This window comes from Plecotus auritus, assembly GCF_963455305.1.
Source record: "Plecotus auritus genome assembly, chromosome: 4".
Taxonomy (NCBI): Eukaryota; Metazoa; Chordata; class Mammalia; order Chiroptera; family Vespertilionidae; genus Plecotus; species Plecotus auritus.
In genome coordinates, this window is record NC_137775.1 from 15779726 (window position 1) to 15803426 (window position 23701).

The following is a 23701-nucleotide window of genomic DNA, read 5'->3' on the forward strand; positions in this document are numbered from 1 at the left end:
CAGCATAGAGAATCCTATCTAATAAAGAGGGAATACGTTAATTAACCATCACTCCATCACAAAGATGGCTGCACCCACAGTTGAGGCCAAGTTCCCATAAGGAGCCTTAACAAGCAATCAGCAGGGACCTGAAGCTACCCCGCCCACGCCCCTGTGGGGCTTGACAGGGGACCTCAGGCTGGCAGGGCTTGACAGGGGACCTCAAGGTGCTGGGCTAGGGGACCTCAGGCTGCTCCCCCCACCCCAGTGCCAGGCCAGGGCACCTCAGGCTGCCCCCTCCCCAACCAGGTGGGGCTTGACAGGGGACTTCAGGCCACACCCCCCACCTGGCAGGGCTTGACAGGGGACCTCAAGGTGGGCTTCCCGTCCTGGTGCTGGGTTAGGGGACCTCAGGCCGAGCCCCCCACCTGTCAGGGCTTGACGGGGGACCTCAGGCCACACTCCCACCAGGTGGGGCTTGACAGGGGACTTCACGTCGCGCCCCTGGTACCAGGCCAGGGGACCTCAGGCCGCATCCCCCACTCCAGCACCAAACCAGGGAACCTGAGGCTGCATCCCCCTGCCTGGTGGGGCTTGACAGGGGACCTCAAGGTGCACCCCCAGTGCTGGGTCGGGGGAACTCAGGCTGTGCCCTCGCCTAGGGGGGACCTGAGGCTGCACCCCCCTGCCAATGGGGCTTGACAGGGGACCTGAGGCTGCGCCCCCCCCCCCTGCCTGGCGGGGCTTGACGGGGAACCTCAAGGCACACCCCCTCCCCCCACCCCGGTCTGGGCTGGGGGACCTCAGCCCACGCCCCCCATCCTGGCACTGGGCCAGGGGACCTGAGGCTACATTCCCTGCCCGGCGGGGCTTGACAAGGGTGGGACTGGCTGGGTCTAGATCTATCCAATGAGGGTGGGAGGTTAGCTGGGTCTGGGTCTCACGCGATTCTGAGGTGCATGTGGGTGGGCGGGGGCTTGACTCTGGGTCCCATGGTGAGCCCTAGACTCTGACAGGAGGAAGGTTTTCATATACATTTTACTAGTTTTCTTTCATCTCTGACACTTCTATTATAGAGAAAGGGCAAATAGCAATATTGAATTATTTCTTCTAATTAATCCCCTTTTAATGTGCACGAATTTCGTGCACCGGGGCCACTAGTCTATACTAATAATAGAGGAATATGCAAATTGTCTGGGACACCATCACAGTAACAGTAACGACCAAACAGCAGGCTGTGTGGGGCCACAAGATCGGCAGGGGGGTTAGTGAGGGACAACCAAATGACTGAACAGCAGGCTGCATGAGGCAACCAGGTCGGCAGGGGGGAACAGTTGGGGACAACCAGGCTGGCAGGAGGGGCACTAAGGGGCGACCAGTCCATTGGGGGGGGCAGTTAGGGGCGACCAGGCCAGCAGGCAGAGGCGGTTAGGGGTGATCAGGCTGGCAGGGGGGAGGGCAGTTAGGGGCGATCAGGTAGGTGGGCAGATGAGCAGTTAGGAGCCAGCAGTCCCGGATTGTGAGAGGGATGTCTGACTGCCGGTTTAGGCCCAATCCCCGGGATTGGGCCTAAACCAGCAGTCAGACATCCCCCAAGGGGTCCCGAATTGGAGAGGGTGCAGGCTGGACTGAGGGGAGCCACCCCCCCCCCCCCCCGTGCACGAATTTTGTGCACCAGGCCTCTAGTATAGTCAATAATATTGTAATAACTATGTATGATGCTAGGTTGGTATTGGAAATATAGGGGGGGGGGACACTTTGTAAAGTATATGATTGTTTAGCCACTGTGTTGTACACCTGAAATGAATACAAAATAATATTCAATATAAATAACTGAAAAATAAAATTAAAAAAAGAAATAGTCAACTCCAAGTCAAAAGAAATAAAAAGAATATTGTCACATCTGCCTTGTGTGATTCTTCTATGCAGTGAGCTTTATGCCAAAAAGAAGAAAAATGGGACTTCACTGAAAAACAATAGAGGTAATGTGACTGTTTCTGGACCTGCTTGCTAAATAAAAGCTATGAGACTTCACTTTCATTGTTAACATCAGAAAAAGTTCTGGGGGAAAAAGTCATTTAATGAACAGTATTTTCCAGGATGGCCAATGCAAGCTAGTTAGATAATTAGCTCTTAAAGAGCTCTTTTTGCATTTATATAAAAATGTTTTGCCTTGTTAAAGAAATCTAGTCTATCAAAGGCATATCCACCAATGGCTTGTATTATTTTTTCCATTGCCAGGTTTGCAAGATAATTAAGAATACATACATGTACATCCCTTAGCTAATCAGTTTTGGCAGCACGCTGAACAGAGGTAAACCTGACATTAAGTTAGCTTTAAGCTTATTGGCTATGCCAACAGCTAGAGGCAGTTTGGAACCCAATCCCTGGAAAGCTTTGGCAGGATTTACTACCTGTTTACCTGACACCTTCTCAATGGTGAGAGGTCTGGGTACAGACTTGTTAATCCAAGAGTGTCTTAATGCTGGAGTTGGGGTCAGGCAGGCAGAGGGGTCCCAATGAGACACCTTTTCAACAACTCATTTGTCATTTTTCCTGTTAATCCCTCAAATTACTGCCCTGTGGTGTCAAAGACAATCGCAGCAGCCTGAGGTAGTTTCTGTTCACCTGGAAATTCATTAATCATCACCTTTTCTCTTAAAATCTAGCTGGAACCTTTAGCTGAAATATATGTGGTTTCTTACAATCCTGTATTTGTTTGCAAAAGGTTAGTAGCATTAAGTATAGAATCTATGTATATTAAAATCCTTTGAAAATTAAAAATGTCACTTAAAATGTTAAAAAAAACACCATCTATTCATTATTATATTTTAATGGATATATTTGCTACACCAGGGAAAACTAAAATCTTTCATTTGGAATCTTTATGCTTTAGAAGCAAAACATGATCTTTTCGATAAGAATATATTTAAAAAGCTATTCATCTTCAGTTAAGAATAATAAGCCATCAGAGATTAAATAGGGAGATCCTCTGTTTAGAAGCCACAATATGTTTAAGTTACTCATATGTTCAATAATTAGGAGAGTGGATCCATACATTTATTTATCAAATACATGTCTATGGGCAGAGTTGACTGAGAAAGATTAAGTAGCCTGCTTCAGGGCTATACCTAATTAAGGAAAGAAGCTGTAACTCAAACCCTAGCCTCTGACTTCAAGGTCAGTACTATTTCCATTATATTGGTCAAGTTTGCAGCTTTCAGCACTTTCCACATCGATGTATAATTCATCAGGTTCACAGGGCAACAGATAAACTCTTCTACCAAAACCATTTTTTTGTTATGTGTTTCACAATTGAGTTAGTTTTTTCCAAGACTGCCTGTTAGTATTTAAAAACGTTGTGTTTATTTAGTAAACACAACTGCCTCTTTTCCTCTTTGTCTTGTTGAAATCTGCCAGTTCTGAGAGCTTGTAATCAACACTCACCTGATGCTACTTGCTTCCTTATGGGGAAACTCATCTGATTGTCACCGATCAATTGAAAACAACACAACCAACACTGGGGCTACATGATGTTGTCTTGACCTGCTTCTATTAAATTGAAACTTCCAGGTATTTTTTCCTGACCAAGACATAATTTAAGAATTACGAAAGAAAGGATTTATCCTCTTCTCTATTACTTTAGAGTAAGTAAAATGTAACTTTTCAAGTATAAGAGACTTTTTTTCAATTTTGATTTTTACATATTAAATGCATTATTCCTTTCAATAGGCTGCTAGAAAGCTTTCATTTATTTTTATTTTTTGTTAATTCTCACCCAAGGATATTTTTCCATTGATTTTTAGAGAGAGTGGAAGAGAGGGGGAGAGACAGATAGAGAGAAACATCAATGTGAGAGAGACACATCAATTGGTTTGGTCGCCTCCTGTAGGTGCCCTGACCAGGGCTGGAGATTGAGCCTGCAACCGAGGTACATGCCCTTGATCAGAATCAAACACTGGACCCTTCAGTACACAGGATGATGCTCTATTCACTGAGTCAAACTGGCTAGGGCTAGAAAGCTTTTGTTTTTAAGAACTCATTATATATTTAATGGAGTTCAGTCAATTTTCCCTTTAACATGGTCTATTGTGCATCTGTTTTATGCAAAATTACAAGCTTCGTGTCTATGTACCTGATTATTTCAGTTTATGGAACGGTTTTCTGGTTTCAGCACTGGTTCTGGGCCCTCAGAGCATCTGATATTAAAAGAGGAGCCATTCCTTGGACATCCATCCACCAATCCTTTTGATTACAAAGTTAAAAATCCTACAATTGCATGAAAAAAGAGACTTGTATTGTGAAAAACACACCAATATATCCTACATAGTATTATGCTGCAGAATTTTCTTAGGAAGCAATCCTATCTAATAAAAGGGTAATATGCAAATTAACCATCACTCTGTCACAAAGATGGTGGTGCCCATAGCCACAAGATGGTGGCCCCGCCAGAGTCCCCCAGTCCTGGGGGGGGGGGCGGCGCTAAGAGCGGGCAGCGTGAGCAGCCTGGTGGAATGCTTGCTTTGTCACCGTGGCTATGAGGCAAGCGTTCCACCCCCGACCAGGGCCTCTGGGCAGCCGGCATGGAGCGGCTGGGGTTGGGGTGGGGGAGGTGCTTGCGTCATCGCGACGAGGCAAGCGTTCCGTGCCCGGCCGTGGATGGGCCTCTGGGCCACGGAGAGCCTCTGGGGCGCAGAGTAGCCAGGCCCCGCAGAGAGCTACTGGAGCATGGATTTGTACGCAAGGCTACTAGTACATAATAACTGCTGCATGCACATGCCCTTATGCACACATTAAATAGTCTCATGAGAGGAAGGCTTTTCGCTCAAATGCCAGTAGGAGAGAAAGATTTCTGTATGTCTTAAGAAATCGGTTAAGTTGTAGGCTCGATCAAATTGCACAAGTATCTATCTCTCCATACATCTAAAAACATAAACATGAGAAATGACTGAAACAGGAATTTTAGGAGAACATAGGTAGATTTAGGGAATTTTTAGAATTGGGGTCCATGGGGAAAAAAAACATAGGGCTACAGATGGGGAGAAGGTACATTTCCATAAGACAAGGAAGACAGGTGCAGTTACTTTTCCATGAGACAAGGGAGCAGCAACAGGTATATTTCCATAAGACAAGGGAACTGGAAGTAGCCAAAAGAAGGTCTATATTTACTAAATAAAGAAGAAGGAAGAAAGCCCAGAAGGAATGGAAGGACAATGAGGGAGAAGGGCCTCAGGAATCACTATAGTAACCAATTCGAAAGGGAATATTGACCAATCAGAGGGGATGTCAGGACACAGGAACTGCAGCTTTTATAAACCATGGAAACAGGAAGTCAGTGGGACCCTTCCCTCTCCCCACGTGGGAGTGCATTCTGTGGGACTCTTTGCCCGTCCCCACATGGGAGTCTGTACTTGCTCTTCAATCGATCTCCACCTTTGCTATACTACCCTCTGTCCGTGGATTCATTCTTCGACTCTGGCGGACAAAGAATCCGGGTTCCAGTCCAAAAATCCCGTTTCATGACAAAACTCAAAATTCATTTTCAGTTTCTAATAATATAGCCTTTTTAAAAGATACTGAAATGATTTTTCAAACATCCTATACTAATTACTTTAAGCAATTATCATCAATGGATGCTAAAACTTGGGTGAAAGTTTTGATGCCGTAGGAATTAATGGGTCAGACTTCCCAGACACCAGTGGGAGAAAGGTTCTTACAATATCTTCAGAAAAGGAATTTTCTAAGACTCGCACAGGAGGATGGGATGCGGGAGATTTTATTGGCATGGAGTTACATTTCTCGGGTTCCAAAGTCCCCTGCCCCTTAAGCCAGTCCTGGAAAAGGTGCAGCTGGGAGTTCAGCAAAGCCAGAAACAAGCCCAGTGTCCAGCGTTTCTGTTCCGTGGTGCAGCTGGCTGTGGTTCAGCATTCAGGCCAAATTCAAGGCTGTTAGTCCACGTGCGGAGCCCCACGTGGCCATGAGCCATGTGACCACCGAGGGGCCTGCCCCTTCATTAGGGGTATCAGGAGCCAGGCGCCCTGGAGCCGTGAGGGAGTGGCTCCTTTGTCTGGAAGTTTATATATTTAGATTTCACCAGTTTGCAGTGGCTGCGCCCATCCTGCCAATTCCCGGTTTCTGGGTGTGATTCACAGGCAAGCATTTTCCCACCTCACTCAGACCGTACTGGGCGTGGCGTGCGTCTCGCTGGTCTTTCCTTTCCTCCTCTGCTGTTAAATAATACCCAGGTTATTACAACAGCATCAGTTTGACGAGGAAAACAACATTACATTATCTCAAAGTATTTTCCTAGAAATTAAAAATTAATAGCAAAAATGAAAACAGTAACATTGTAGTTGAGAAACCCGGCAGATGCCACCTTAACCAAGTTTTTACAGCTAAAATCACAAACAGTTGAGCTTCCTGTTGGGATGCACTAATGATAAACTACTCCTGCCTAAAATGTGTAAAATAAACATACACTTACGGAAATACCAGACTCGTTGAGGGGGCGTTTTACAAAACGAATGGCAAATAATTTTTGAAAAGGTTAATATCATTGAAGAAAAAGAAGGAGTAAGGATTTATTTTAGTTGAAAGGAGTCTGAAGAGGCCTGACAACTAAATGCAATGCAAATTCCTGGATTGGGACAAAAATTTCCATAAGGGACATTTTTTTAGACAATTGATGAATATTGAAAATAAACTATATTGTTGAATATTGCATTCACATGAAGCCTCCTGAATTTAATAATCGTGTATGGTAAGACAATGTCTTTGTTCTTGGAATACATGCTGAAATATTTAGGGTTAAAGGGCATGATATTTGCAACTAACTCATGTAGTTCAGGGAAAAAACTAGCATATACACACATATGTATCCATACATATACAAATACGTACATATAAAATAAAATGTTAAAGAGTAAAATGTGAACAAGTTAGTTCAAGATAATTTCCAAGCTAAACCCCTCCCCCCCGAAAAACAAACAAACAAACAAACAAACAAAAAGTGAAAGTAATCCTTACAGGATGTGGTTTGGCAATGTTTTATTTACACTCTTCTTATTCTTTAAAATGCCTTTTTTACTTGTGTCATCAACTACTTCTTAATTGTTTTAGGTAGCTTATGAAATTTTACGTAGAACACAGCTTAATTATGTTTTCTTGAACTTTCTCGCTGGCTTGCTACACTCACCACTTAGGCAGGCAGTTTTGTTGCTCTATAAAAGGAACCCTTGGCTGTCCTATAGCACCACCCCAGCACCTTTATGTAATTGCCATTCACTTGCTGAATGTTTGTCATTGCTTGTGATGGGGCTGCCTGGGCCATGGTAACCCCTTGTACCTCAGTAAGCAATGGAAAGTAGATGGATCATTCTTTCTAGTGGCATGTTGTGAGGTAATTGGCTTTCATTACAGGCTTTCTTAGGGAGGTGATGGGGATTGGATGCTGTAAGCACAGGGTAGAATATATTGGTTCTCCCCAAAGGCCAAGTTCAAGATCTGTATGAATCATTCTTAATTTCCCACAGCCATTTTCAGTTTTTTTTGTTTTGTTTCTGAGCCTTTAAAATGAATAATCTTTTTTGAGCATGGCTTCTTTCCATTTTCAACATCTCTTGGAGGCGTTCTTATCATTCTATGTAGATGGTCCTGAAGAAAACTTTCCTTTCTTTCATATATTAATTCAGCATTGGGTAGCTGCAAGCTATGTGACTATAAGCCACACCTCCCTGGGGAAAGGACACTACTGCTCTCATGCTTTCCTTTGAAGTTTTAGGAGGAAAACATAAAGCTTTCTTTTGTGTGTGTGGTGGTGATGACCTAATGTCATGCAAAATCAACCAAAACCACTCATTTATATTTCCAAAAATTTTAAAGTTTTTACTGATTAAGATCTGGTAGGTTATAATAAAAGAACTTCTCCAGCAGCATTGTAAAGAGTATTTTTATAATACCAGTGACAGGGATTTTACTATCATTTCCTGGTGCTTCTTGCTGTTATTAAGTCGTCATCACTGAGAGAACAACAGTAATCTGGCAGCATGGATTTTTGTCCTACCTGCTTTCCAAGGCAGGTTTTCAAGGCAGACATAACCAGCACCACGGTGTCTCTTTCATTATCAAAGTTCTGCAAACATGTTTCCCTTTGATTGTATTCCTCTTTGAAGATCTTGAATATATAATCAAATAGTGGTTTGCACTCTCATATTTGGAGGAGAGGTTTGAAAATCTGGCTTATGATGCAAATGAAGAAACTCTTTGGTGTGGGGGGTAATCATGAAAAGACCTTTATAATCCTAATATATAAAAACCCTGGGTCGAAACAACCGAGGCTTGACCAAGGGGAAGTCAGTCCTGAAGTCAGGCTGGGTTACCATGGCAACCCAGCGCTGACTGCTTCTACTGTAGGCTGGTGTCCCAGCACTGACTGCTGAGGGGGCTGCGAATCAGGGCCAGAAAGAGGCCTGAAGAGAGAAGCAGGGACTGATCCATTGCCTCTGAGGCAGCTTTTGATCAGCACTTGCCTCTCTCTTTCTCTCCCAGTCTGGCCAGCAGCTGTGCCTCCATTTCTCTCCAGGCCTCCACCGGGCTGCTGATCAGCCCCACCTTTCTGATCAGGCCCTGTTGATGGCCCAGAGATGCTGACTGGCATAGGAACTGACCAATCAGAACCAAATGTGGGTGCTGTGAAAAACCAATGGCTGCCTAGGAGGTGGAGCTTTTGATGCTGACTGGCATAGAAACTGACCAATAAGAACCAAATTGGCCAGCAGAGGCAGGCCGTTGGGGGCGAGATCAGGCCGGCAGGGGAGGGCAGTTGGGGGCAACCAGGCCGGGAGAGGAGGGCCATTGGAGGCGAGATCAGGCCGGCAGGGGGGGGCCATTGGGGGAGAGATCAAGCTGGCAGGGGAGGGCAGTTAGGGGTGATCAGGCTGGCAGGCAGAGGCAGTTAGGGGTGATCAGGCAGGCAGTCAGGTGAGCAGTTAGGAGCCAGCAGTCCCAGATTGCAAGAAGGATGTCTGACTGCCGGTTTAGGCCCGATCCCTGTGGGATCGGGCCTAAACCGGCAGTCAGACATCCCCCAAGGGGTTCCCAATTGGAGAGGGTGCAGGCTGGGCTGTGGGAACCCCCCCTCTGTGCACAAATTCTGTGCACTGGGCCTCTAGTTTATAATAAGAAATCAGGGCCTGGCCCAAAAACCCAAGAAATGGTTTGATTTTTTTTTGCTTTGAAGACAGTATAGTTACATGCCCCAGATAATGCTTACAAGGATTTTCCAGGTGTACTCTTTTCAAAATTTATCTATCGAGGGAAGCACCTATGATAAAAGCATTGAGCCAGTTTTTCTTCTATTGCCCCTTCATAACCACTTTTTCCCACTTTACAAAGAAAGGCATTCTTCTCACCCATCTAAAAATTCCCCAGAGACAAAATAAAGGGTCATTTAATATTACAATGTCAAGAAAGTGGATACCTCTAATGACGGCATAACAAACCCTTTTATAAATCAGGTGCTTTCTAATTCTTTCTTTCAATATATTGCTAGATTATTAACAATAACACAGCTAGATCATTAACATCAAGCAGCTGCTTTGAATCCCTCCGGACCAATCCTTACTCCTCAGTGGGGGTTCTGCCCCCCACACAGCCAGCTTTTCCCGAAAGTGAACCCCTGCTGTAGTCTGGTTCTGAAATAGCCAAATATTGCATGGATTCCAAATGACATGCCCCACCTCCTTCACTGGTCCCTCCGTACCACCAACTGTCAGATTCAGGACCTCACTCCCTCCTGAGGTGTGTGGAGGAGAAAAGGCAGCTGAGGGATTAGGAATCTGGTTTTGCAGCATGGTGTTTTGAGGAGACATGCAAATCTGAGTCACTGTAGGAAAGGAGGGATGTGACTAGTGAGCAGCCTGAGATGGCACGGGGGTGAGAGCAGATCATGGAGCTGAGTACAGCTCACTGCACACACAGCTGAGGGAGACTGATTGGCACAGTCTCTTGAGGGAGTTGGGTAGCCCAGCGAATGTCCTCAAATATGTGGGGCATCACTGGCACAGCAGTTAAATGAATAATATAACCCATAACTTAGCCATGTATCCTATATAATAAAAGAGTAATATGCAAATTAACCATCACTCCACCACACCCACAAGCCATGCCCACAAGTCATGCCCACCAGCCAATCAGGAGGGAATATGCAAATAAACCCAACCAAGATGGCTACGGCCACAGAGAGCAGGAGGGAGGCTTGGGTTTCCCCGGCAATGGAGGAAGCCAAGCTTTCCGCCTGCCCTTGCTGGCCTAGGCCTCCATTCAAGGCTACAGTTTCAATGATAGAAGATACATAAACCCAAACAGAAATGGCTGCAGCCACGGAGCTGGAAAGAGCAGGAGGCTAGGGTTGCCCACGGCAACGGAGGAAGCCAAGCTTTCCACAAACCCTGGGCGGCCCACCCTCGCTTAAGGCTACAAAGTTTCAATTATAGAAGATACGTAAATCCCAATAGAAATAGCTGCCGCCACGGAGCAAGCAGAAAGCTTGGCTCCACTCCAGGCTACAAAGTTTCCATTGTAGAAGATAAATAAACCCCAGATACCAGGGCCTTCGTTTGGGTTGCCAGGGGGTGTGGCTGGCCTGCAAACCACCACAGGCTGCCCCATGCCCCAAGGGAACCCCCACCCTGATCCGGGACACCCTTCAGGGCAAATCAGCTGGCCCCCACCCATGCACCAGACCTCTATCCTATCTAATAAAAGAGCAATATGCAGATTGACCATCACTCCAACACACAAGATGGCTGCCCCCATGTGGTCAAAGATCCTGCCCCCATGTGGACACAAGATGGCCACCACAAGATGGCCAGCAGGCGAGGGCAGTTGGAAGGGACCAGGCCTGCAAGGGAGGGCAGTTGTGGGCGATCAGGCCAGCAGGGGAGGGCAGTTGGGAGGAACCAGGCCTGCAAGGGAGGGCAGTTGGGGGCGATCAAGCCTGCAGGGGAGGGCAGAGGAGGGAAGTTGGGGGTGACCAGGCCTGAAGGGAAAGGCAGTTGGGGGGGACCCAGGCCTGCAGGGGAGAGCAGTTGGGGGGGGGGCCAGGCCTGCAGGGGAGGGCAGTTAGGGGTGACCAGGCCTGCAGGGAAGGGCAGTTGGGGGGGGACCCAGGCCTGCAGGGGAGAGCAGTTGGGGGGGACCAGGCCTGCAGGGAAGGGCAGTTGGGGGGGACCCAGGCCTTCAGGGGAAAGCAGTTGGGGGGGACAAGGCCTGCAGGGGAGGGCAGTTAGGGGTGACCAGGCCTGCAGGGGAGGGCAGTTAGGGGTGACCAGGCCTGCAGGGGAGGGCAGTTTGGGTCAAACAGGCTGGCAGGGGAGCAGTTAGGCATCAATCAGGCTGGCAGGGGTGTGGTTAGGGGGTGATCAGGCTGGCAGGCAGAAGCGGTTAGGGGCAATCAGGAAGGCAGGCAGGCGAGCAGTTGGGAGCCCTCAGTCCTAGATTGTGAGAGGGATGTCCGACTGCCCGTTTAGGCCCGATCCCGGTGGGCAGTCGGACATCCATTGAGGGGTCCCAGATTGGAGAGGGTGTAGGCTGGGCTGAGGGACACACACCCCTGTGCATGAATTTCGTGCACCGGGCCTCTAGTTTAACTATATAAAGCTAGGTTGTTCCCAATGCTTTGCCATTGTACATAATGCTGTGAGGGACATTCTTACACCGCAGTCACCGGGAGCCTGAGAGGTGGGTAACGAGCCTCAGTTCTGGTGTTACCACATCACCCTGCATCTCCCTTCTTATCCTGCCCCTTCATCTCCTTACTGGCTTTATTCGGTGTCTTGGCGCTTGCCTCTCGCTCCCGCTGTTAAACATGCGCTTTTTCCCAGTGTGCACTTCCGAGGGTGTCCCATCAGCCGGCCCCCCTCCCTGGTCTGCAGGGTGCCCAAACAGAGAGGCTGGGATGTGGGAAGCCTTTCCCTCCCGCGGCCCCAGGGTCTCCTTTCCTTTCACGGGCTCGGGAGGCTCTGTCAGCCTTTGAAGGCTGCCTCTTTGGTGGCCTTTGTGGCAGCAGCGTGTGCTCAGATGTGATTTAGTTGTAAGCTGATTGCTGCTCCCCCTCCCCCCGACCACCACCCGTGAAGACATGACCAGTTCGCAGGCAGCCAGTCAGGGCGCCCCCCGGCCCGTTACATCAGCATCGCACCATGGGGAACCGGCAGGCAGGCAGCGCAGAACAGTCTCTCCTTGTTGCTTTTTTATTTTTTTTTTGTCTTTTGTCTTTTGTCTTTCAAGGAAAGAGAAGGAAGCCTGGGAAAATAGCAAGAGATGCTTTTCCTTGAGAATCGCTGAATGCTATTCATTATAACATTTTTTAAAAATTGAATTTCTAAAATAGGAGGGGGAAGTAAAGAGAGACAGAAAATTTAGGCAAAATCAATTTACAGTGTAGTTAGGTCCAGTATATCAATTTTATCTGTTTTGGTAATGTATCGACTCCCCCAATACACCCTCCCCATTTTTGTAGTGGTTATATTAATTTTTATGGAGAAATGTGTATGTGCATTAACAGAGACAAAGAAAATAGCACTTGTGTTTGGTTTTGATCAAATTAGGTAGAATGTTTCTTCCTGTTCTCTTAGGGTTCTGGGTGTTCTCCCTTCAGACCTCGTATTAACATTGCTTCCAGCAGATTGTGTGGCTTAAGGAAACGGTGGCTGGTCCCGTTCCTTCACTTGTTTTGTTCCTCAATGTCAGGCAGGTATTGGCGGGAGGTGGATTTGCAGTCATGTGACACGCTGGCTTTCGGGATGCTGAGGACTGTAACCCTGACATTCCTCTTTCTCAGGCATCGGAGCGATCATCTGCCCTATGTCCTGCTGAAATGATTGGAGTCACTATTGATCCCATTTCCACAGATGGTTTTGCGGCAGTCAACAGTGTTTTGACTCTGAGTTTGAACATTTGATCAAGAGGGTTTTTAAAATAAGGAGCCTCTAGGCTCTGGCTGGGTAGCTCAGTTGTTAGATATGCCAAGGTTGCAGGTTCGATCCTCCGTCAGGCCTCATACAAAAATCAACCAAAGAATGCATAAACAAGTGGAACAACAAATTGATGTTTCTTTCTCTGTTTCTCTCTTTTTAAAATCAATAAAAATATCAATCAATGAGATAAGGAGCTTTGTTCTGCTGAGGTCCACTAATGTCCCCATAACAGGTGGATCAACCCCTGACAGCGCTTCTTGCTGCTTCTCTACAATAGAATGGCAGAAACATGTCTTTGATCACTGGGTTAACAATAGTATCTCTGGTGATAGACTCCTTACAAATCATAGGAGAAAGCATCTGTGTTAAAAACAATAAAGTGTGCTTTCTTATGCTTCTGGGAAGAGAGATTCATTTATGAGAAAACTTGTACCAGTTATGAAGCAGAGGTATCCAATCACAGACCTCAAATCTGTTACTTATTTTTTTTAGAATATATTTTTATTGATTTCATAGAGAAAGGAAGCGGGAGAGAGAGAAACATCAATGATGAGAGAGAATTATTGATCTGTTACTTCCTGCATGCTCCCTACTGGGGATCAAGCCCTCAACCCAGGCATGTGCTCTTAACCAGAATCGAACCTGGGGCCCTTCAGTCTGCCCTTCAGTCTGCAGGCTGATGCTCTATTCACTGAGCCAAACCAGGTAGGGCTCAAATCTGTTACTTTTAATAAAGCTCATTTATAATATTACTTTATACCTGTCTTCTTTCCTTTGGTAATGGGAGCTCCTAACTTTATCTTTAGTGACTAAAATTCTAATGAGATTACCTTTCTGTATTATTTAATAAATTTTATTAATTTGATTACATAAGTAAAATAACATCCTCATTGCAAAAGAAATTAAGAAAATGCAGAGAAAGAAAAGAAAACTGTTTCATCGTTTCACCGCTTAAAGGAAACCTCTGTGAATGTTTGCTCTGTTGGCTGGCTGACAGATTATTTGTGAAGGTGACCTGGGAAGGCATCCAAGTTGATCCTGACATCTTTCATTCACAGCCTTTGTCACAGCTGAATGATCCCATCCTCTGTGTAATTTTTTACTTTTTGGCTATCTCTCTTTTGGTAATATACAGAAGCACCACAAGGACAAGTGTTTTTCTGTGTTGTTCACTGTTGTAACCCTTGGCACCAAAAATGATGCCCAACATCAGAAGACATTCACTAAATATTTGTTAAACGATGCTTTAAGAAATGAGCATGAACATTGTCTCATTTCTTTGCGTAGTCCTTGGCTGGTTGCACTTATTCTGTCCAAGCAATTTTGTATCCTGATATTTCAGTTAACATTATCTATACCTATAAAGAGGTAATATGCTAATCTGTCCATGCGGGTGTCCCTGTAACGACCTATTTGTATATCGATGCGTGCAGCAGGGGGCGGGCAGCCGGAGCCAAGTTCCCTGGGTTCTGAGGAGACTGCCTGACAGGAGCCCGGACTGCAAAGAAGGAAGAGGAAGCGGCCACAGGGAGCTCTTCCAATCCCCCTGCACGGACACCCTACCCCGGCCCCCGCACCCCTGGGGGATGGACAAACACCCTACCCCGGCACCCGCACCCCTGGGGGGATGGACAAACACCCTACCCCGCCCCCGCACCCCTGGGGGATGCACAAACACCCTACCCCGGCCCCCGCACCCCTGGGGGATGGACAAACACCCTACCCCACCCCCACACACCTGGGGGGATGGACAAACACCCTACCCCCACCCCCGAACTCCTGGGGGATGGACAAACACCCTACCCCCACCCCCGCACCCCTGGGGGATAGACAAACACCCTACCCCCACCCCCGCACCCCTGGGGGGATGGACAAACACCCTACCCCGCCCCCGCACCCCTGGGGGGATGGACAAACACCCTACCCCCACCCCTGCACCCCTGGGGGATGGACAAACACCCTACCCCGGCCCCCACACCTCTGGGGGGATGGACAAACACCCTACCCCGCCCCTGCACCCCTGGGGGAATGGACAAACACCCTACCCCCACCCCCGCACCCCTGGGGGGATGGACAAACACCCTACCCCCACCCCCGCACCCCTGGGGGGATGGACAAACACCCTACCCCGGCCCCCACACCCCTGGGGGATGGACAAACACCCTACCCCCACCCCCGCACCCCTGGGGGGATGGACAAACACCCTACCCTCACCCCCGCACCCCTGGGGGGATGGACAAACACCCTACCCCGCCCCCGCATCCCTGGGGCGATGGACAAACACCCTACCCTGGCCCCCACACCCCTGGGGGATGGACAAACACCCTACCCCGGCCCCCGCACCCCTGGGGGGATGGACAAACACCCTACCCCGGCCCCCACACCTCTGGGCGGATGGACAAACACCCTACCCCGCCCCTGCACCCCTGGGGGGATGGACAAACACCCTACCCCACCCCTGCACCCCTGGGGGGATGGACAAACACCCTACCCCACCCCTGCACCCCTGGGGGGATGGACAAACACCCTACCCCGGCCCCGCATCCCTGGGGGGACAGGGAGGCTGACCTGATGGGGAGAAGACCCAGCCTTGGGGGTAGCTGCAGCCTGCACCTCTGATTCCCTATCTCTTCCCCTGCAACCCCCACCAGGGGCGCCCACAACAATAGCACGCTGGTGACCACCGGTCAGCGCCCCCAGGACCCGTGGCCCGCCACTGCTGGGATCCCTCTGCTGGGGCTGGGCATGCCTCTCCTCCCTACAACTCCAGACCAGGGTGGAGGTAGGCCTGAGCGGCCCCCCAGGGTCAGACCCTTCCCCCCCCCCCCTGCCGAACCTTGCTGGGGGCACGGCTAAACCCACCCTCCTAGCCCACCTGGCTCCACCCTGGCCCAGCCCTCACCCCGCTCCAGGAGATTGGAGCCCCACCCTGAGCAGGTACAGCTGCAAAACAGCCACATACAATGTAAAGAATGGCACCAAGCAGGAAAGTTTGACAGTTACTTCCCCTTTGGCCTCAACGTCCCCTAGAGCCCCCTAATGCCCTGCCCCCCTGCCAGCACCTCCAGGGACGGCCACCACTACAGGGCTGCTGGCCAGAGCCCGCCCCTCTGAGGCCTGTGGAACCCTCTGCAAAGCTTCCATAGCTACAGTCCTGGGAAACAATCATGCCCTCCTCCCCTAATCAGCACCTGCTACCTGCGAGGGTACCCGTGAGCTTAAAAATAACAATCCTTTCCGGTTTAGACATCACTTACTTGATGAAACATTTCTAGGTTTATTAGCTCAGAACCTCCTCATGACAACCCAGTGAGGTAGGCGGAGAAGAGATTACAATTCCCATGGCATATGCGTATGTATTCAGAAATGCAGCTCAGAGAGGAAAAGTGTCAAGCCCAGTGGTTCCCAAGGTGCAGCACACGCCCCATGGGGCGGCAGGCGGGGGGGGGGGAGGAGCAATTTGACTTTAAGTGGGGGCAATTCGAGAATGAATTAAAAGTGAATTTTTTGCATTTCTTATGGTTCTAGGGGGCCTCATCCTACATAATAAAAGGCTAATATGCAAATGACCGAGTGGTGGAATGACCAGTCACTGTGATGCATACTGACCACCAGGGGCAGACAGTCAACGCAGGAGCTGCCCCCTGGTGGTCAGTGCGCTCCCACAGGGGGAGCGCCGCTCAGCCAGAAGCCGGGCTCACGGCTGGTGAGCACAGTGGCGGTGGTGGGAGCCTCTCCTGCCTCTGTGGTGAGGGACGCTTCCTCCCCTAGCCCCACCGCCCCCTGCAAGTGCACGAATTTCATGCACCAGGCCTCCAGTAAACATAATATTTCCCTAAGTTTTGATGAGGGATTCTTCATTTAATGCTGCAAAACCAGATGCTAAGAGTATTGGACACCTTGCCTTTGGGTGCTTAGGACAGGATTCCTTTGTGTTTGCTACTAGATGATTGTCTGTCATTGCATTCCTCGCGTCATACTTTCCAAGCCGCTTTTCTTCAGTTTCCATTGCAGAGGTGGCAGGGGTGGGTGGCCATGTCCACCTTCAGTGATTCCTCTGGCCTCACTGACCTTTTGCACTTGCCAAACGCCTGCGCAGGGCCTTTGCACAAGCTATCCCCTTGCCTGGGAGACTTTTTTGTGCTCTTCAGAGATGGCGCCTTCAGCTCTGCTCTTGGCTGTCAGTTTCCCAAGGCATGCTTTCTGACCTGTGTAAGAGTATAAGCACACGTACCACTGTCTGACATTTCAATTATTTAATTATTCGTGCACATATGTTTGTTCCTCTGTTCCCTTGCCTCCTACCAGAATGTTTTCATGATAGCATGAAACTTGTTTTGTTCACTGTGGCATTCTGCAGAGAGAATAAATAAATTAGACAATTCTTTATTCAAGAAACGTGCTCTATCATGCTATGTGCTAAATACTAGGGATTTGAAGGTGACTGTGAGACCATTCTTATGCTTGGAGTTTATAATCTAGTAGAATTTACTTATTCACTCACAAATATTTACTGAGGCCCTACCATATGAACAGGCATTGCGTGCATTGTCAGGGATACAACCATAAATGGGAAGAAATTTGAAAGGGCCCGAGGGTGTGGTACAGGTCTAGGTGGTGAAGATAGAGAACAAAAACCACAAATCATTAAGTAATTATAGTTTTGATGAGTGCTACAAAGGAAATTACTAGATATTATGAGAATGTAGTCAGGATCTTAGCTTGGATGGATGCCTGGATTCATTCCAGAAACCCTGACCCTCTATTCTGTCAGAGAATTAGACAATCGGATGTGTTTATGTAATGCTCTTCAAGTAAATGGCATGGATTTTTTTTTTCCCCTAGAGACACCCACATACATCAATGGAGTTAGATTAAAGAAAGCAAGTTCCTAGGTTGATTCTGCTTTAAGATAATAATCAGTACTAAGAAGTGCAACCTATATCTTTTCACATCTGTTTGTTTCAATGAGGAAATAAAATTCTGTGAGACGTGAATGCGGATTAGACATTCTGAAATAAGTCAAATGTCAGGACTGGAAAAGAAATGACCCTAAAATAGAAATGCACACATTTACTCCCATAAAAAGGATGTCTTTCATTAAAGTCACTTAAATATTTAATCATGAAAAAAAAAAAAAAAGAATTATCTTGCATAAGGCAGTAAGCTATAGTCAATGGCAGCATGCAACCTGGGGAATTTTTTCATTCTGAGGCCCTATGCTAACTCAATGACTGAACTTAATCTCCATAAACCCTTTGATGACACTTTAATTTTTTCAAGCCAACAAAATGGTGAATAATTGTATTCGGGGATAGTAAAACAAAAGTAAATTAGCTTAAAAAATAAGTCTTTATTGTAGGGATACTTTACTGGCTACCTCTATGCAACTCTTTACTGCCCTCCCCTGATCTCTTTTAGAAATGCTGCTTCTTTCAGAAAAAATTAAACTCTTCCATCATGCAGAAAAGAAACTGAGTCACTTCCTCAGATGAACACATTTAAATGGTCTCCTTTCTGGGAGGCAATATCAGATATGTCTCAAATTGCTGTACATTGTTTCCTCCCCAAAGTAATAACAAGGAAAGAACAATAGCATTTAATTGACGCTGTCTTAGAGCCCTGGGGTCCCCTGAGTGCTATTAACTTCTCTTCCTTTCCAGAAGTATTACTCTGCCTCATTTTAAAAAAATAGATGTGGGAATAAATAAGTTGAGTCAAGCTCACTCATTGATATAGTCTAACGTCACACAAAAGGGTCTTTCTATTGAACTTATGGGTAGTTAGCTGAATCCTGGGAGCTCAAATACAGCTTTAGGGGGAAATGCATTGCCTTACCTTCTAGCCTGAATTAAGGATGTGGTAGGTGAGAGGGGGTCCTGTTTGAATTAGAATCATGGAATAAAAGGGCCAGAAGTGAATCAGAGTGTTGAGAAGTGACGTTCAAAATCACTCAGAGCAAAACACTGGTTGATTCAATTATTCCTGATTTCTCTTGTTATTTAGGCTCTACTGGGTTTGAAAAATCCACCAGATTTGTTTAACTAAGTTTGACCTGGGTTTGAAAAATCCTCATCTCCTCTGTGTGCATCTGGGTTTCAGTGTCTCTGGGTTCCATCATTAAAACTTAATGCTCTTGTGTTGCCCTCTGGTGACAGATGGCATGTACTACAGCTGTGGGACTTGGCCAAGCACATCCTCCTCCATTCATTCAACAAACAAATACTGAGGTCTATTACATGCCTGCCATTATTAGTCTAGACACTGGAATTTCATCAGTAAAAACAAAAGACAGTATCCCTTCCCTCATGGAACGAATGTACTAGTTGAGAGAGACAAGACAGTAAACACATTATACATAATACATGTCCAACGTCTGAAAACTTGTTTCATGGATTTTGTCTGGATTGCTAGTTGTATAATGTTGGGCTGCTGCTGCTGGTTAAATCCAATCCCTGTTATTTCATCTGGACAGGAAGAAGAAGTCCCTAGCGGGTTTTAATTTTTGAGATGTGTCTCTTGAACATGCAAGTGGAAAGTATCAAGTAGGCAATTAGATAGATGAGTTTGGAGCTCAGGAAAAAGATTCAGATTGGAGATATACATTTAAAACATAAAGGTACCAACTACTGCCTTGAATAATTTCTCCCCACGTTTGGCTCCATCTTATGAGAACGAAATTGTTCCACATCCTGTTCTATCGGGGTTCTACTATGGAAGATACAAACTAAATAAAATGACATAGTGTCGTTAAGCTACTTTCCAGCTCCATATTTATATATTAATAAAACCTACCCAGCGTCAATAGCTTTGCCAAGGAAGCACAGTAGATTTTATGTGAAGCTCAGTGCCTGTCTATTAATAGTAGCCTCCTGAAGGGCTATGCACAAAGGGAATCCGAGGCCATGCCCAGGCTCAGGGGGAGCGGATGCCATGATTGATCACTAATTTCTGTTGTGGAACCAGGAAAGGGAATAGAGGCCACTGTACCATGAGCTGACTCCGCCTGTCTTAGCATTAAAAAATGGATATTTGGGGCACGTGAAACACAAGCCACACAATATAGACCACCAACCACTCTTCCTTTCTTAGCCCCGGGTTTCACTGACTAACTGGTGGCTCTGTTTTCATCCCGTTCTACTGCTTTCCTTGCTGTGCCGTAACAGTCACTACCAAATGGCTCCAGCGCTTCCCGTGCACAGTTCTCAGGTGGAAGCAGGGATGTGCACGCACATTCCAGTTCTCAAGTGGAAGGTCCTTTGGCGCCACCTGGACGCATCACTGGGTGTCAGGACCAACAAAAGGGTAAAGGAGAGAAAGAAGTAGTGAGCGACCTGCTGCTCCCTCCTCCCACCAGATTCCTGTGCAGGGCTCAGCAACGGCCCTCGGCTAAATCCAGCCGGCTACAAGTTTCTGGAACAAAATTTTATTGGAACACTGTCATGCCCAATAGTTTACATATTGCCTCTGACAGCTTTAGGAGTAGTTCTAACAGGACTTTGAAATCTAAAGCATCTACTCTCTGGCTTTTTGCAGAAGTTTGTGGACCTCTGCTTTCAACCAGTGGTTTTCAAAGTTCTGCTTGCATCAGAACCCTGAGGAGGCTTTTAAAAAAGAGGTTGCTAGGCTCAACCCCCCCGGCATTTCTAATGGGGGTGCAGCCTGAGAATCTGCATTTCTAACAAGTTTCCAGGTCATGCTGAGGCTGCTGGTTTGGGGACCACACACTGAGAACCACTGCTTTCCAGCAGTAAATTTCAGCCCTTAGGATACCATGCCTGGATCAAAGCAAAAATTGTCTTAGCTACGCATTCAAGGGATTATATCAGGTCTGCCTCAACTTGGATTATCATCACCCTTATGAAAGTTTATTTTTATCCTGTGGGTTTTCTCTTTGTGTTTTTCCTCTCTGCCCAGGCCTTTCAGATAAGAAATTTGTTTTAAAAATAAACCTGACAGTCTTCTTATTGTCTTGAGGTAAACTGTGTTAAAATTTTGGCATCCAGCTCTTTTTAAGAATCAGCAACTACTCTAATCACGAATATCTTTTCCCTTCCTTTGCTTTGCTCTTCTATTGATCCTATTCCTGCACCCTTGCAAATAAATAATTTGGAGCCATAGCATTCGTTTTCCTTGCTTGAGTGAAAGCTTTGACAGGAAGGGAAGCTGTTTGCTTTTTATCTGTCAGCAAAGTGACTACATATATCAGCTTGAAGTGGGATTTAGGGAGAAGTTGAGGTTGGATCTGCTTGAAGTGGTGGTTACTTTCCCTGCTTGATGAGTTAGGTCTTTCCAAAATTGTTCTATTATTTTGATAGGAGTGCTATGACTTAATTATTAGAGTAACAGACAGGATCACATGTAACTAAGGCAAAAGCAGGTTCAACGAGAAAAGCTTTTGTAACAGTCACCATTCAGAACTATCCATGTGACCGCTCCCTTCCATTCTTACACAAATGTAAATGTGGCTGCCTATGGGTTTACCATAGAAGAAAAGCTTGATATATTTAATTTTGAATGTTCAGTTCCTAGGAGGCAGGACTATATTTATTTTATTAGGTGACCAGCTACCAGTAAAGTGCCATATCCACCCAATTGCTTAATAAATATGTGCAATAATATTTCTTTCCCCCCTTTTCTCATACTGTGCTTATCAGGGTCCATGGTTCATGGGAGAAACTATCAAGGGATGACGGTTTATAAATCAGGGGACTCTAGATTTACAGATCAGCTTATTTCTCTCATTCTCTGCCTTGGGGAAAAAGAAAAATTGGTAATAGGGAAATATGATTAATTCATCATCCAGCTTTTAAAGAAGACGAAACTGGCGCTGATAAACTCATCATCCAATTTAAAAAAAAAACACATGAAAATCGATGGACCCTTTGAGTGAAGGATAAGGAAAACAACTGCCAAATCTATAAATTGTGCAGCCAGAATGAAGTATTACCAGGCACTCTTTAAGTATAAAATGTACTGCTTCTATCCATTTATTATAGATTTTATGCCTCCAATATATTCATAATGTATTACAATGCTGAAGTTTATTCCTCATCTGTTTATATAATGAATAAATTCCTCCCTCAGAAGATTTGAAGATGGCTAAAGGCAAAGTTATATTTCTCCTTGATAATAATAAAATACTACAGAGTTACACATAAGGGGAGTGAGCTCTGAGTTTGTAGCGGATGCCATACAGCATTTCATGGTGCAGTGATGATGCTCTTGCTCCCCTGACACAGTGACTTCGTTCAGCATCATTACTTTTCCGTCTTAGAACCTCCTGGTGGAACGTCATCTTTCAGATCTTGATAATTCAAAATAAAATACTTTCAGAAGAATAGATACTCTAAAGAATATCTTAGGAAACCACACATCTCTAATTATTGTGTATTTGCTTTAATATCCAATGGTTAATGACATGACTCATATAAGATGACAGAGTTATTTCTATTTAAAGGTGCATTAGCAAAACTAATCTATGGTGTTAGAGAGTTGAATGGCTGCACCAATTATACCTGGAAGGTAGTTGGTTCCTTGAAAGGGCATGAGAAGTCTGTTGAGGAGCAAGTTTTCTAATCTTTTCAACTGCCTGAGATTTCTTTTTATTTGTAAAATGAGAGTAAATAGTAACTGTTTTGTAGGTTCACTGTGAGGATAATGTGTTAGAAGTTCAATAAATATTAGTTTCTCTCTCCCATTCCCTGGAGTTTTACATTTTGATAACCTACTGCTACATGCTCTCTTGAGCCCTCTGCAGCATCTAGGATGGAGTAGGCTTTCTATCGATACATGTTTAATCCCACTGACAGAACTTAGCACAGAGCAAGACACACCACCTGTGCTGAGTAAAGCGTTTCCTCACAACTCTTCATTGTTTCTATGACAAATTTTAATAAACGATGGTGAGGATCTTTAGGAATTTAGTCAACCTGCAGCATGAACATATGGAGAAAATAAATGATAGCCGGTTCTCTGAGCAGCTGTTTAATGAACTAAAGAGAACCCACCATGAGCTGAGTTGGGGGTTAAGAAGAGAGGAGGCCGGAGAAAGAAGAAGGAGAAATCAAAAGAGCAAATGTAATAGCAACTGAAAAGTGTGTGGGATATGATAAAGGCTATCGGCTTCAAAGAGATTACTCTGGGATCTCAGGTGGAAGGGGCAGGCGGGGGGCATCGCACTCCTTGGGTTAGAGATACAGAGCAGTCTCTCACCCCCCGATCGGTCACCATGGAGTTCCCTGGTGGGGTTACAATTCCTGTTATTGCTATTACAGTGCCCCAGACATGACTCAGACATGCCTGTTTGTGCACTGCAAGATAAACAAGAATGACTTTAACATCCAGAAACTTGCTTTCAATCCCTTTATACACATTCAAGTTAACTAGTGTCTTAATTCAGGCTGATATCACAGAATTACCACAGACTGGGTGGCTTCAACAACGAACATTCATCTCTCATGGTTCTGGAAGTCCAAGGTCCAAGTGCCTGCAGCGCTGCGGCGTGGTGAGGACCCAGGTCTTGATGTGCAGACAGCCACCTTCTCGCTGTGTGCTCACATGGCCAAGAGAGGGATCATCTTTTCCTGTCTTTTCTTACAAGTGTCCATTCACAAGGACTCCACTCCACTTTCCAAAGGCTCCACTTGCAAACACCATCACACTAGGAATTAGCCTTCAACATTTGAATTGGGGGGACGCAAACATTCAGTCCGTTGCACTGAGGAAGAAAAAAGCTTCTCCAG